The sequence below is a fragment of the Ochotona princeps genome, chromosome 1 (assembly GCF_030435755.1).
Source record: "Ochotona princeps isolate mOchPri1 chromosome 1, mOchPri1.hap1, whole genome shotgun sequence".
In the NCBI taxonomy this organism is placed as follows: domain Eukaryota; kingdom Metazoa; phylum Chordata; class Mammalia; order Lagomorpha; family Ochotonidae; genus Ochotona; species Ochotona princeps.
Window position 1 is genome coordinate 105,915,248 of NC_080832.1, and position 12,098 is coordinate 105,927,345.

Sequence of the window (12,098 nt, forward strand, 5' to 3'; positions counted from 1 at the left end):
GTGCTGAAACACTGCCATTCACTTTCTGCCATCAGGACCACGCAGGAGCTGCGCTCAGCCCCATCCGTCTGCTGTGTGGATGCTGGCTGTGGCTCCGTGTGGCAGAATCCCGCAGGCACTTGCAGAGGGTTTAGCTGGGGGAGATTTTTGCATGAAGGTGGCTGTTTATAGAAGTTCACACAGCGGGAGGGAAACCACCCCCAGGCTGGCAAGGCACCTCAGGGCTGGCAGCAGTAGGAAGAAACTGGCATCTTCTCTTGGGCAGAAAGTAGGGACCTCCGAGCTAGGGAAGAGAGCAACAGCTGTGTCGGTGCAGGGCACAACCACCAGCCAGCTTTGGTGAGGCACAGGTCAACTGCAGGCCTTTGGAGCCCAACAGATGTGTTTGGTGTTTCCCTGGTGGGCAGAGAGCAGAATGGGGAGTAGCGGGCAAGTGTGGAAGCTCCCAGCCCTGGGGGCCTAGGAGTATCCTGTTGCCTAGCTGGCGCCTGAAGTTTGGCCTTCTCCGATCATTCCAGTGTGTCCAGTTCTCCGAGGTTCATGTCATCATTGTATGAATGGCTGCCCTAAAGAAGACAGCGGCCTGGCAGCCCTAACATTGTGGTGGTGGTGGGGCTTTGACTGATAGAGACAAGATTACCAAGCCACACCTCCTGACTGTGGGTGCCCGGGGTCCTTAGCATTGTATGTGCAACAGCGGCATACTGGTCATCATCATGTTAACGATGAGGTACTGGCACTGAGCAAGGGGAGTGAATTGTAGGGTCCCTCACCTAACAAGATGCACTGTTGGAACACCTGAATACACACCCACATGCTCACTGCTTCAGGGGCTCCACCCCTTTACCCAGAGCCCCCACGGTGGGCCACACCCACCCTGTGGTCGGGGCCACATGTGTGTTCTCCCACTGCTGTGGATGGTCTTCCCACTTCCTCTCCGCTTGACCTGGTTGAACCCGGTTTTTGAGACCCAACTCGAATCTCACTTCCTCCTTAGGACCTTCTCCAACCATTCCAGGCCCCTCCCCCACCACCAACATCTCTCCCTGGGCGGTCAATAGCAGGTGGCTGGCCACCATGCCCAAGGCCATTGTCCAGCTGTGCACATCTGCAGGGCCTCCCACAAGACTGTCACTTTCCCAGGTCCTGCGTGTTCCCAGCTGAGGTCACCAGATATCAGGCACACAGGGAAGAACATTACCTTTCCAAGGTCAGAAGCAGTTGTCACCAGAACCCACAGATGATGATGACTGACAGCCGGGCAAGGGAGCCACCCACGCTAAGGGCTGCTGGAATTTTGTTGTGGTGATGGTGGTTTTCAATTTTGATTTGTTTTAGAGGCAGAGAAAGAAAAAAGAAATATCTCCTACTTGCTGGTTCATTTTCTAAACTCCCTGTAGCAGCAAGGGCTTGGGCAGGTCAAAGTCGGGATCTGAGAATTCAATCCATGTTTTCCATGTGGATAAGAGGAGCTCAACTAAGTCATCACCACTATCTCCCAGGGTGTGCCTAAGCAGGAAACTGGGCCCGAGGCACAACCAGGACGCCAAGCCAGCCTCCCTGATAGGAGATGCGGGTTTCCCACCTAGGATCCTCTGAACCAGTAACTGCTGCACCAAATGGCTGCCCACGAGCTACAAATTTGAGAACTGATTTTCTACCTGATTCAGAAAAGCTCGCTGGATTCCAGTGGGAAGGCTGTTTAAGAAGAGGCAGAAGCGGAACCCGGAGCTGGGAGGAGCGAAGGTGGGAGTCAGAAAAGATGCTTGGGAGAGGCCCCAGGGATCTGGTGGCTGCACCAACACCACACAGACCTGGAAGGGACTCATTCCTGGCCTGAGAATTCTTCCACATCTGTTGTTGGGGACCAGCAGAGCGCATGGTCAGCTTGGGCTCTGTGGCCGTGATTGACTCAGGGCCCAGAAGTCAGGAGGTCTGGCTAGGGGAGGTGGTTTCTTTTTGACACAAAGGAGGTGAAACTCTGCACATGGGGTTGGGACTCGCCGTGGGGCCTCCTCTGCTTCCCAGTACTCTGTAGGTTCTGGAGACCAGCACATGCTGGCTAGCTCTTCTCATTCTGTAAGCATGTGAATCAAGCCCCGATGAAGAGAACGCAGAGGAAAGGAAGGTGAAATTGGTGCCACCCAGTCTCCCACCACCCAGATGCCACCTGCACTGAGGACGGGGCTAAGTAAATTTCTTAGACAGTTTTCTGGATTTACAAAGTGAACAAGAATCAAAGAGGCATTTAATACACTGCTGTGTGTGTGTACACACCCACACGTGTGAGTTTTGTCCATTAAAAAGAAAAGTGCGTGCTTGCTCCTGCAGCCCCCTGGTTGGCCCCTGTCGGAGTTGACTGTGTATCCTGCATCAGGTGGAGATGCAAGAGAGATAATGGCTTGTGGACTTGCTGACTCTTGTGGGGAGGTCAGGAGGAAGGTGAAGGGTGGGTTTGCAGGGAGTGGGAAGTAGTTTGTGGTCAGAGGAGGGACTTTGAAAAACGGATGCCCATGGACTTGGAGAAAGCAGGAGGTGAGAAGTGTTGAGGGGTGGGATTTCGATTGGATTGGTCCTGAGCAGCAGGGTGAGAGTAAGTGAGCAGGCCTGTGGACAGGGGCAAGATTCTGGCAGATTCTACCTCCTTACTGGGTATGGGGGCAGAAAAGCTGGCATGTACTCAGCTGAGCAAGAGACTGTCAGGGTGCAGGGATTTGTGAGATACCCGTGCTGACCAAATGAAAACTCAGCCACTTGGTTTCTGTCCCCCTGCCTCCACTTGTGTGTGTGCGTGTATCTACACACAAAACTGGAACAAAGCTATGGGGACTGAAAGCTCTGGGTGAACGTACAGAGCTGCCCTGGGAGCTGGGGCTCTCGGGTTTGGTTCGACCTCAGCTGGACCGTACAATCTTGTCGTGATCCCTAATTGTTAAAAATGCATCTTCTCAGATGCTGATCCGTGGTGCTCACTCCCGGAGGCACATGAAAATCACTGAGATGGAATCTGAACCAATCAGTAGAACCTGGATTTTTTTTTTTAAATAATAATGCAGCCAGCATTGAGAACCCCTGAATTCTCTCTTCCTAATTGCTTATTTTGGCCTAGTTTTGTTTAGATTCCTCAAGCAGCCCTATGCATCGTGTTACGTAATGTTTCTTTCAGATACTGTGTACAAATTAAGCATTTTACATGCTAAGAATTCTTACCTCTTTTTTTTTCTTTTATGGAACACCTCCCTCCTCCCTCCCCATAATTCTCATTAAGCTCATGAGCTGATCACTAAATCGGGATCACTAATATGGTAAAACATCCTAGTCCCTCATTTTTCGGCCCGGGGAGTTGGAAGCAAGAACCTTGTTTCTCACGTTTCTCCCTCCTTCATCTTGTAAAAGCTACTGACTGGAGGCACCGAGGACACCTCTGTGTGTAAGGCCCTGAACGTAAAGGAGCCAGCGTTCTTGGCATGTGTTTGCTAGAAGAGTTGTGTGTACTGTAAGTTCCAAATCAGGAGGTCCAGCCTGGGGAGATTTTATCGTATCTAAATTCTAACACGGAGTGGGAGGTGTTTAAAGAGACTCGGTGCTGTTTTATCTTTACCATTGAAGTGTTTGGTTTTGTCTTTTCCTAAATGAGTCACTTTTATAAAAGGAACCTAACAGGGGGAGGGACAGTGGGGGGCGGGGAAACCACTTGCAGGAGGTGCCGGGTGGGGGTGACTGTGGAGTAGCAGTCTCATGACTGCATTGACAGTTGGGTCGTCCACTCGAGCGGGGTGGAACTAGGGTGGCTTAGGTGAGTCCAGGACAGGTCGGGTGGAATGGGGTGGAAGAGTGGGGCAGTGGAGTGTGGCTGGTGGTGCTGGGGCACACAGCAGCAGGTCTGCCGTGCACGTGACCTGGAAGCAGGCTCCATGTGCGCGGTGTGGGAGGTTGGCACCTGCCAAGCAGGAAGCCCCTGGTTTCCCTCTCCCTGGGCAGATGGGGGCATGTTGTTTGTAGGTGGTGTGTGTGTGTGTGTATGTGGCCATATTTTCCGGCCTTATAAATAAGTAGGATTTGAAATCATCGAGCCCCTTGGTGGCCAAGACAGTATACAATATAGGATTCTGGCGGAAAGAAATGTGGTAGATGGAGGAACCCCACTCCACAACCACGTGAAGCGCTAAGAGGCCCCAGGGATACATATCCCAATGGGCAACTGCATAGAGATGGAAGGTGGGAGCCCCCAGGTGGGGGTGGGGGAGCGCTCCATGCCACTTCCTGTTTCTGGGCTGGAATATTCCAGCTGAATAACGGTCCCCACCCCTAAGCTGTTCAATGTGCTTGCTGTCCTCGATGCCTGGAGAGGTGGCAGCGAGGGAGAGGGGCACAGCGTGAGTAGATCCTGCTGCTTGGCCCAGATTCCTCATGTGCTTGGCATGTGGAGGAGTGTGGGATGGAGTTGGGTCGGGGGGGAAGGCCTGTGCATTCTGGGGAGACACTTGCCTTTGGCACATGCACTGAGCCCCACGGAGGGCTGGATTTCAAGGTTTATGCATGGTATACTTGTTTTCCAAGTTTGTCATCAACTTTCTGTTTGGGGATGGTCTGAGACTCAAAGCTGTGTGTGTTTTTTGAAAGCCTGGCAAGCATCCTGGTCCAGGACTACTCTCTTACTGGCCTTGGGGTGTCCGTCTTGTGTTCTTCATCCTTGTGCCAGTTAGTGAGAGCTGAGAGACCAGTGAAGTTAGATGGCTGGAAGGAAGGAGGGTGAGTATACTTCATGGGTCCCTGATGCCAGCCAGGCACCGTGTTCAAGACTTTTACAACCATGTTGACTTATCTGGGCTTCACAGAATTCAACTCACAGAAGTGAAATGACCTTCCAAGGTCGAGCAACTGCTGGGTGACAATGCTATGTTGTAGTCCCAGGCCTGACTCCCAGAACGTGGGTCATTTCAGCCCTTTGATTCTGCTGCTGGGGTCAATCTTGATATCTTATTGGGCGTCTTGACCCTGCATTCCCAGCTTTCCCTTAGACTCTGTATGGGGGAGTGTCTCTGAGGAGAGAGCCGCTTCCTGTCATAACCCCAGATGGCCTTTGGACCGTCACCTTTGGTCATCCTGTACTGGTCACTCTGGGGACCCAGAATTGTTGGGTGGTCATCCATGGCTAAGGACTGAGTGGATTTCAGCCCATTCTTGATGTCCCCAGAAATAGAATCTTCTTTTTCCAACTTCTGGGCAGTGGCCCTGACCATGTTGTTGGGCATCATGACTTTTCTGCATTCAGTTGCTTTTCTCCAAGGTCAGGCTCTTGCCTTGTCAGAGGGAGAAGACAGTACATCTGTCCCCTTCAAGAAGACCCTTCGCTTCCCCTCCCCTATTCTTCTTTTCTGGACCAGCCTCTCAAATTGTGTCACCTGAGTCTTGTTCAATGCACTGAGCCTGGTTTGCCATTGGGGAAACCACTGAGCAGTGAGCCATTCGGAGTGTTACCAGCCCAGCTACTGTCACCCGTAAGGCATTTGCAGTCTGATTAATGGAAGCAGAGTCAGGGAGGGCTCAGCCAAGTACGGGAAAGTGGGGGTGCTACAGGAGAGGCTGGAAGCCAGGCAGCCAGGAGGATGGGTCTTCCTGGGGATATCAGGACTGTGCACTGCCCTGAGAGCCTGAAAGGGTGGGTAGGAAGGAGGTGGGGGCAGAGGAGCATGGAGAAAGCAGGGTGCAAGAAGGAGGTGGGCATCTTTTATGCAGGCACTGGAGGGATGACTGTGGAGTTTAGGATTTTTCTACCCAGGGAGTCTGTAGTCAGTTGAGTAGGATGGGCCCAGGTAGAAACAGGGCTGAGAAAAGGCGCTGTGTGGGACTGGGCCTGTGAGGTGCTGAGGGTGAGTTAGGAGACACTCCGCAAGCCTAAGGTTGGGATTGCGATGCTCAGGGCTCAGGCTAGAGGCATGACCATGTGTGGGTATCCAGTAACGACAGGCAGAAGTAGAATGGTTCACGTCCCAGCTCTGCCCCTCACTACCTGGGTGACCTTGAGCAAGATACTTAACGTCTTTGAACCCACGTTTTGTTCTCCAAAGAAAGAGGCCAAAGACGTTTCCTGGGACCCTTTGTATGAGGCCATTCGTTTGCAGCACACCCAGCACTCAGTAGGTGCTAAAGCAACGCGACTTGTCTCGTGGGGTCAGAGGGCTGCTTCAGTGACTCCAGCTGGCCATGCACGACGGAAGTGGAGATCTGGGGCTGAAATAGGAAGGAGGCTCTCTCCCCACAGACACTCTGCAGCCAAGTGGAAACCCTGGGTTCTCCCTTGGTCAGGGTCAGGAGGAGGCACGCAGGTTTGGAGCCATACCTGCCCTTACTGCCCATCCTGTGGTGAGATGTGCTAGCTGCCCCCACCCCTCAACACCCTGCCTCACCTGGGCAACACCTGGCTTCACGGATACATTGAACGTATCGCACGGGGCCCACATACACACGCCCCTGCCTCCCTACTATGCAATGATGTGTTTTTCAGGTGGATCCCAACCTGCTCTTCCACCTGGGGAGAGAGAGGTCCCTTGTCCTGCCCACAAGGAACCTTCTTTCTCCCTGTCCATGGGTTTCTCCACCTCTTCTGGCCGCAAGGAACTTGGTGCCATCAGCCATGTTCTGTCTGTCCTTGCACCTCCCTTCTGCTCTATCCCCCACTTCCTTCTTGCTCTCCTCCCCTCCTGGGCTCCCTGGGGAACATCTGTCATAGGCTTTGCTGTTCTGCAGACAGAACCCACCAAGGCCTCCACATGATGGGAGAGATGTCTCTCACTTTGCCCGCCCCACCCCCCGGAACTGTCCTCTCCAAGGTCAGCTGCGACTTCCACATTGCCACACCCAACGGACGCTGCAGTCCTTATCTTTCTGGACTCTGTTGCTATTGAGACTGTGGAAACTTCCTCTTCCTACAACTCTCCCATCTCCTCGGCTCCTGTGGCTCCACAATGAATCTTGCAACTATTTCTTTCCTTTTTTTTTTTTTTTAAAATTAATTTTTTATTTGAAAGTCAGATTTACAGAGAGAAGGAGAGTCAGGGAAAGATTGTCCATCTGTTGGCTCACTCCCTAAGTGGCAGTAATGGCCTGAACTGAGCCAATCTAAAGCCAGGAACCAGGAGCTTCTTTCAGGTCTCCTGTGTGGGTATAGGGTCCCAAGGCTTTGAGCCATCCTCGACTGCTTTTCCAGGCCACAAGCAGGGAGCTGGAAGGGAAATAGAGCAGTTGGGATATGAACTGGTGCTCATATGGGATCTAGGCACATGCAAGGCGAGGACTTTAGCCACTAGGCTTCCATCCTGGGCCCTCAACAACTATTTCTTTTAAAAAAAAAAAAAAGATTTATTTAGTTAACTCGAAAGGTAAAGGGGTGGGGGGAGACATAAAAAAAGAGAGGTCTTCTATCTGCTGGTTCACTCCCTAAGTGGCGACAGTGACTATAGCTGAGCCGATCCAAAGCCAGGAGCCGGGAGCCAGGAGCTTCTTCCATGTCTCCCATATGGGTACTGGCACCTAAGGCCTTTGCCATCTTCTTCCCAGGTGCATTAGCAGGGAGCTGGATCAGAACTGGAACAACTAGGACTTAAACCGTGCCCGTATGAAATGTTGGCGCCACCGCCTGTGGCTTAACATATTACACCACAGTGCTGGTCCCAACAGCTCTTTCTTGAGTAGTTCCTATACACTAGGCTCTGCAGTGCCACATCTCTGTCCTTGGGGAGTTTACAGTTCAGTATGCAGGGTGAGGAGTGACATGAAGAAACCAGTGTCAGGCGGTGATACAGGATACCAAGAAAGACACAGTGGGGAAGAGGGATGGAAACGTGCAGGGGTCTGGGTGAGACTGCCTGAAAAGAACGCAGAGCAGAAAGTTGAGGGGAGGCAAGGGTGCCTGGGGGTGAGCATGTGCAGAGGGCCTGGGGCAGGAACCTGCTTGGGATGTTATGGCTGGAGGATGTTGAGAAAGGGCAGAGTAAGAGGAGAAAAGTCAGGGAAGGAACAACGAGGGCATGTGCACCTGCACTTTGAAGGTCAGCTCAAAGACTTTGGCTCTGACTTTGCAAGAGATGAGACACTGCAGAACAGTTTGAGGCAGTGAGGTCTGAACAGTCACCTAGGCTGCTCTGGGGATCAGCCCTTAGGCTGGCTTTCCAAGTGTCACATGGCTGGGTGGCTGAAGCTCAAGAACGGAGTGTGTCAGGGTCTCAGTTCTGAGAGATGGGGAGTCTAAGACCAAGATATTTGCAGGGTCTGTTCTCCTTGTGTGTTCCGGGTCTCGTGCTTGGCTTCTGGGCATCCTGTGATCTGGGCTGTGTGTGCTTCTTGTATATCCAGATCCCCTCTCTGTACAAGGTCACTGTCATATTCTTGTGGGCCATGACAAGAATCCCCATCCTATGCAGTATGACTTGACTTTAATCAATTCTTCATGCCAGGACTCTTTTTTTTTTTTTTAATTTATTTATTTTTATTACAAAGTCAGATATACAGAGAGGAGGTGAGGCAGAGAGGAAGATCTTCCATCCGATGATTCACTCCCCAAGTGAGCCGCAATGGCCGGTGCGTGCCAATCCAAAGCCTCCGGGAGCCAGGACCTTCATCCAGGTCTCCCATGTGGGTGCAGTGTCCCAATGCATTGGGCCGCCTCGACTGCTTTCCCAGGCCACAAGCAGGGAGCTGGGTGGGAAGTGGAGCTGCCGAGATTAGAACCGGCCCCCATGTGGGATCCCAGTGTGTGCAAGGCGAGGACTTTAGCCACTAGGCCACGGTGCCGGGCCCATGTCAGGACTAATTTCGTAACACATTCCTGGCTACTCTGGTGTTAGCATGTCATTGTGGGGGCATGAAGACACAAGTGCACCCATCCCAGGCTGGAAGATAAAGAGGCGGAGCTCTTTAGAGCTTCATACAGGGACTTAGGGATACTCCTGGCTGTGACCAAGTGGTAGCAGTGGGGCTTGTGGTGAAGGTTGCATGTACTTTGTAGATAGCGTTAATGTCACTTGCTGACCGATTTGATGTGGGATGTGAGGGAGAGGACGAAGTTGGGATGAGTCGGGTTCAGGTCCTGGTCACTCAAAGAACGGAGCTGAGGGTCTCTCTTACTCTTGGATCTAGTCCTCCCGTAGTGAACCTCCATGTGAAGCCCTGGCTGGGAGGGTTTCCTCTCCTAGCCACTGGGTTCTTGGGACTCTCTGTCCTCAGTCACTTCTCTAGCCTGCTCCCATGTGGAAGCCAAATGTCCTAAATGTACTATCTGGGTCACCCCCACAGGCTGCGGCTTTGGAGGATGCTGAAGGAGCAAGATGAGGAAGCTGGACGCCTCTGAAGGATTAAACCTTTTAATCCTCCAACAGGTAGCTCTGGGGAATGCACATTGTCGTGGTGTTTCTGTGACGTGGGCAGGGAGGGAGGCTGCTCCAGGTGGGATACCCACAGCCTTCTGGGATACTGATGCTGGCAGGTGCTTGGTGCCTTTGGAGCCACAAGGGGTTGGTTTCTAGCCTCCACTGGGGTGGCACTCGGGACCTCCTGTCTCTGGAGTCCACAGAGTCTTGTTGTATAGGAAGTGAAGGATCCAAAACATGCTCCCGGGTGGAAGCCCCAGAAATGCTTAGAAGGGGATACAAAGGGCAGGGGTGCATGGTGGAGAAGGCTACTGTGAGAAATTCCAGAGGCAGATTCCTGGAACCCAGCAGAGCCTTAGCTGGCCCTGGGGCTGCCTACCCCGTGGCCCCACAGCCTCCTCTAGTCTCTGTTTCTCCTGCTAGAAAATGGGCATGCCAGCTATGCTTCCTCCACCTGGCCCTGCCCAGAAGAAACCCTGTGGAAGCTTAATGGCCTTGGGTGTAATTGGAATTTTCTGTTTTTATTGTAGATAGAAACCCTGCTGTGTGGGTCCTTCCCACACCTTGGCAGGAAGGTGGTGGTGGTGGCTGGTCTGATGCCACGAGTGTGTGCGGTTTGGTTTTGTTGGCATGTTATGCTTCGGTTTTTTTCCCTCTTGCGTGAGAGTCAGGGTGGATGGCTTCGGTTTCTGTTTTATTATGCCTGGCTTTGATTTAATTTTTTAGGCTGTTGTGTCTTGGGTTTCTAGTAGGACGCAGGTCGCTCACTCAGATAGTGTTATGGAAGGGACCAGATTCTGAAGGGGGCATTCATGAGGGTGTAGACAGGGCTGAGAGAAATAGACCCTCCCCAGGGCCATGCTGGCAATGGCCAAAGGACAGCAGGGTCTGGCTGTCAGACTGGCAAAGGCAAAGCAAGTGACTTGGTTGTCCCTGCTGAGCGATGCACTCAACCTCTTATGCACCCCTTCTCTCCCATTAGGCAGCCCTAGCTGGAGTCAGGTGCTCTAAGCGGACAGTGGCCCTCCAGGCACAGAGGAGCTGTTGGCCTGGAGGAGGAACCGCAGGTCCGTTAGGTTCTGAGGAAGGTTTCCACTTCAGAGCTGCGGTGGGACCGTGTCCCATGTGAGCTGATGCAAGCTCTGGAAAGGGTGAGAAAAATCCTCATTCTTTGATTGGTGGAAAGACCCAGGTGACCTCAAGTGGATCCCAAGGCCACGCCTGAATGTGTGAACAGCCTGTTACCCGTTCTTGAGATAGACACTGTTGAGCACAGGGCAAAGCAGCACAACTCGGGAGCCAGGGAAAGACAGTGAACACGCTCGCCTCCACGTTAGGGGCCTGGGCTGGCCCAACAGGGACACCATAGGCCTTAGACCTGGAGGCCTGACCACAGCCAAGGCATGGCTCAGTCTGAAGTTTGATGTGAGGGTGATAGACCTCTGGGCTGCAGGTGGCCCACTCCTCGCCATGTCCCACGGCAATGGGACCAGAGCTCTCTCATGGACATCTCTTCTAAGGCTGGTAGTCTTATCCATGAGGACTCAAGGGGTTAGGATTGTAACAGGGGGACAGGACCAATCAGAGCACTTGCCAGTTTGGAGCCATCCTGGCCATGAATACCCAGAAACTGGGCTCCAGAGGGCCACCCCCGTCACAGGGGGTTCGTCAGCTGATGCACCTGCAGTGGGTGGGGATAAGAGTGGTAGACTACTGGGTGGGTGTAAACCAGCCGTTCAGCAGCATCTTGATCCATCCAGGTTTCTTTCTATCTCTGTTGTGTCCTATGTGGGTTTGCCCTCAAGCTGGCTTGTGTGCCAGGCTGTGGGGAAGAAAGCAGACAGCAAAGAGCACTTGGCACTCTTGATGGTGAAGGGTCCTGAAGCAGCAGCTGACACCCACACCACTATCATCGGTAGACTTCGAGTGGAAGCCTACGGATTCGGACAGATTGTCAGTGGTAATAGCAAGAGGAATACGCACTCTTAACTAGTACAAGTTGGAATTAAAAATTTCTTAAACACAGCATGGTTTCCGACAGCAAGATTTTTCCAGCAGTTCTGTTGGAAGCAATTAGCACCTGTTTCTCAGTATGTCTGCAAACAAGGCACCTTCCAGTGGATTAAACATGCCTTCCACGCTCCTCTCTCATCCGCATTTGCTTATTCAACCTTTTTACAGCAAGAGTAAACACCAAGCTAAAATTCAGGGGTGGTGGAGATTAAATGACAGTGATGTGGTTCCTCATTTGTAACCTCACCTATAAACTGGGAGTAAGAATAGCACCTTCTTTATAGATTTGCTGTAAGGCTTAACCGAGGTAATCCAAATAAAGTGCTTAGCCCAGTGGCTGTCTCAATAAACGTTCCCTTTATTAGTGTCATAGATCTCAGAGTATTGTCACCTTTATGTGTTCTCATGCGTGTTTTATCCAGGAAATTAATCCTCTCCACAATAAATGCATGATCTGCTACTGATGAGCTTTGTTAGCGGTGAGGTAAATAAAGGTAGTAAAATGTATCGTGTTGATGTGTTTTAACGGAAGTGGTTTTTATTAGAATTCATTCTGGGGAAAGCCTAAATAAAGAAATGATGATGAAGTAGCATACTTCAAGTAGATACCCTTCCTGGAAAATAGGAATTTTTCAGATTTTAAATTTCATGGCCACATCTTCAGATATTCTTAGTTGAAAAATCTTTTATAGTTTATTTTCTGTTACAGGATTTGTT

At 51.8% G+C, this 12,098-nt stretch overlaps 1 protein-coding gene across 11 annotated transcripts in view; it reads left to right on the plus strand.

The window, feature by feature from the left end:
- Positions 1-12,098, plus strand: part of TRERF1 (transcriptional regulating factor 1) — a 244,416-nt gene that overhangs the window by 113,472 nt on the left and 118,846 nt on the right. For all 11 annotated transcript variants that reach the window (XM_058662943.1, XM_058662934.1, XM_058662938.1 and 8 more), the window contains one exon: positions 9,295-9,377. The gene's annotated coding sequence lies outside the window, so the exon portion shown is untranslated. The remainder of the gene's footprint in view (positions 1-9,294; positions 9,378-12,098) is intronic.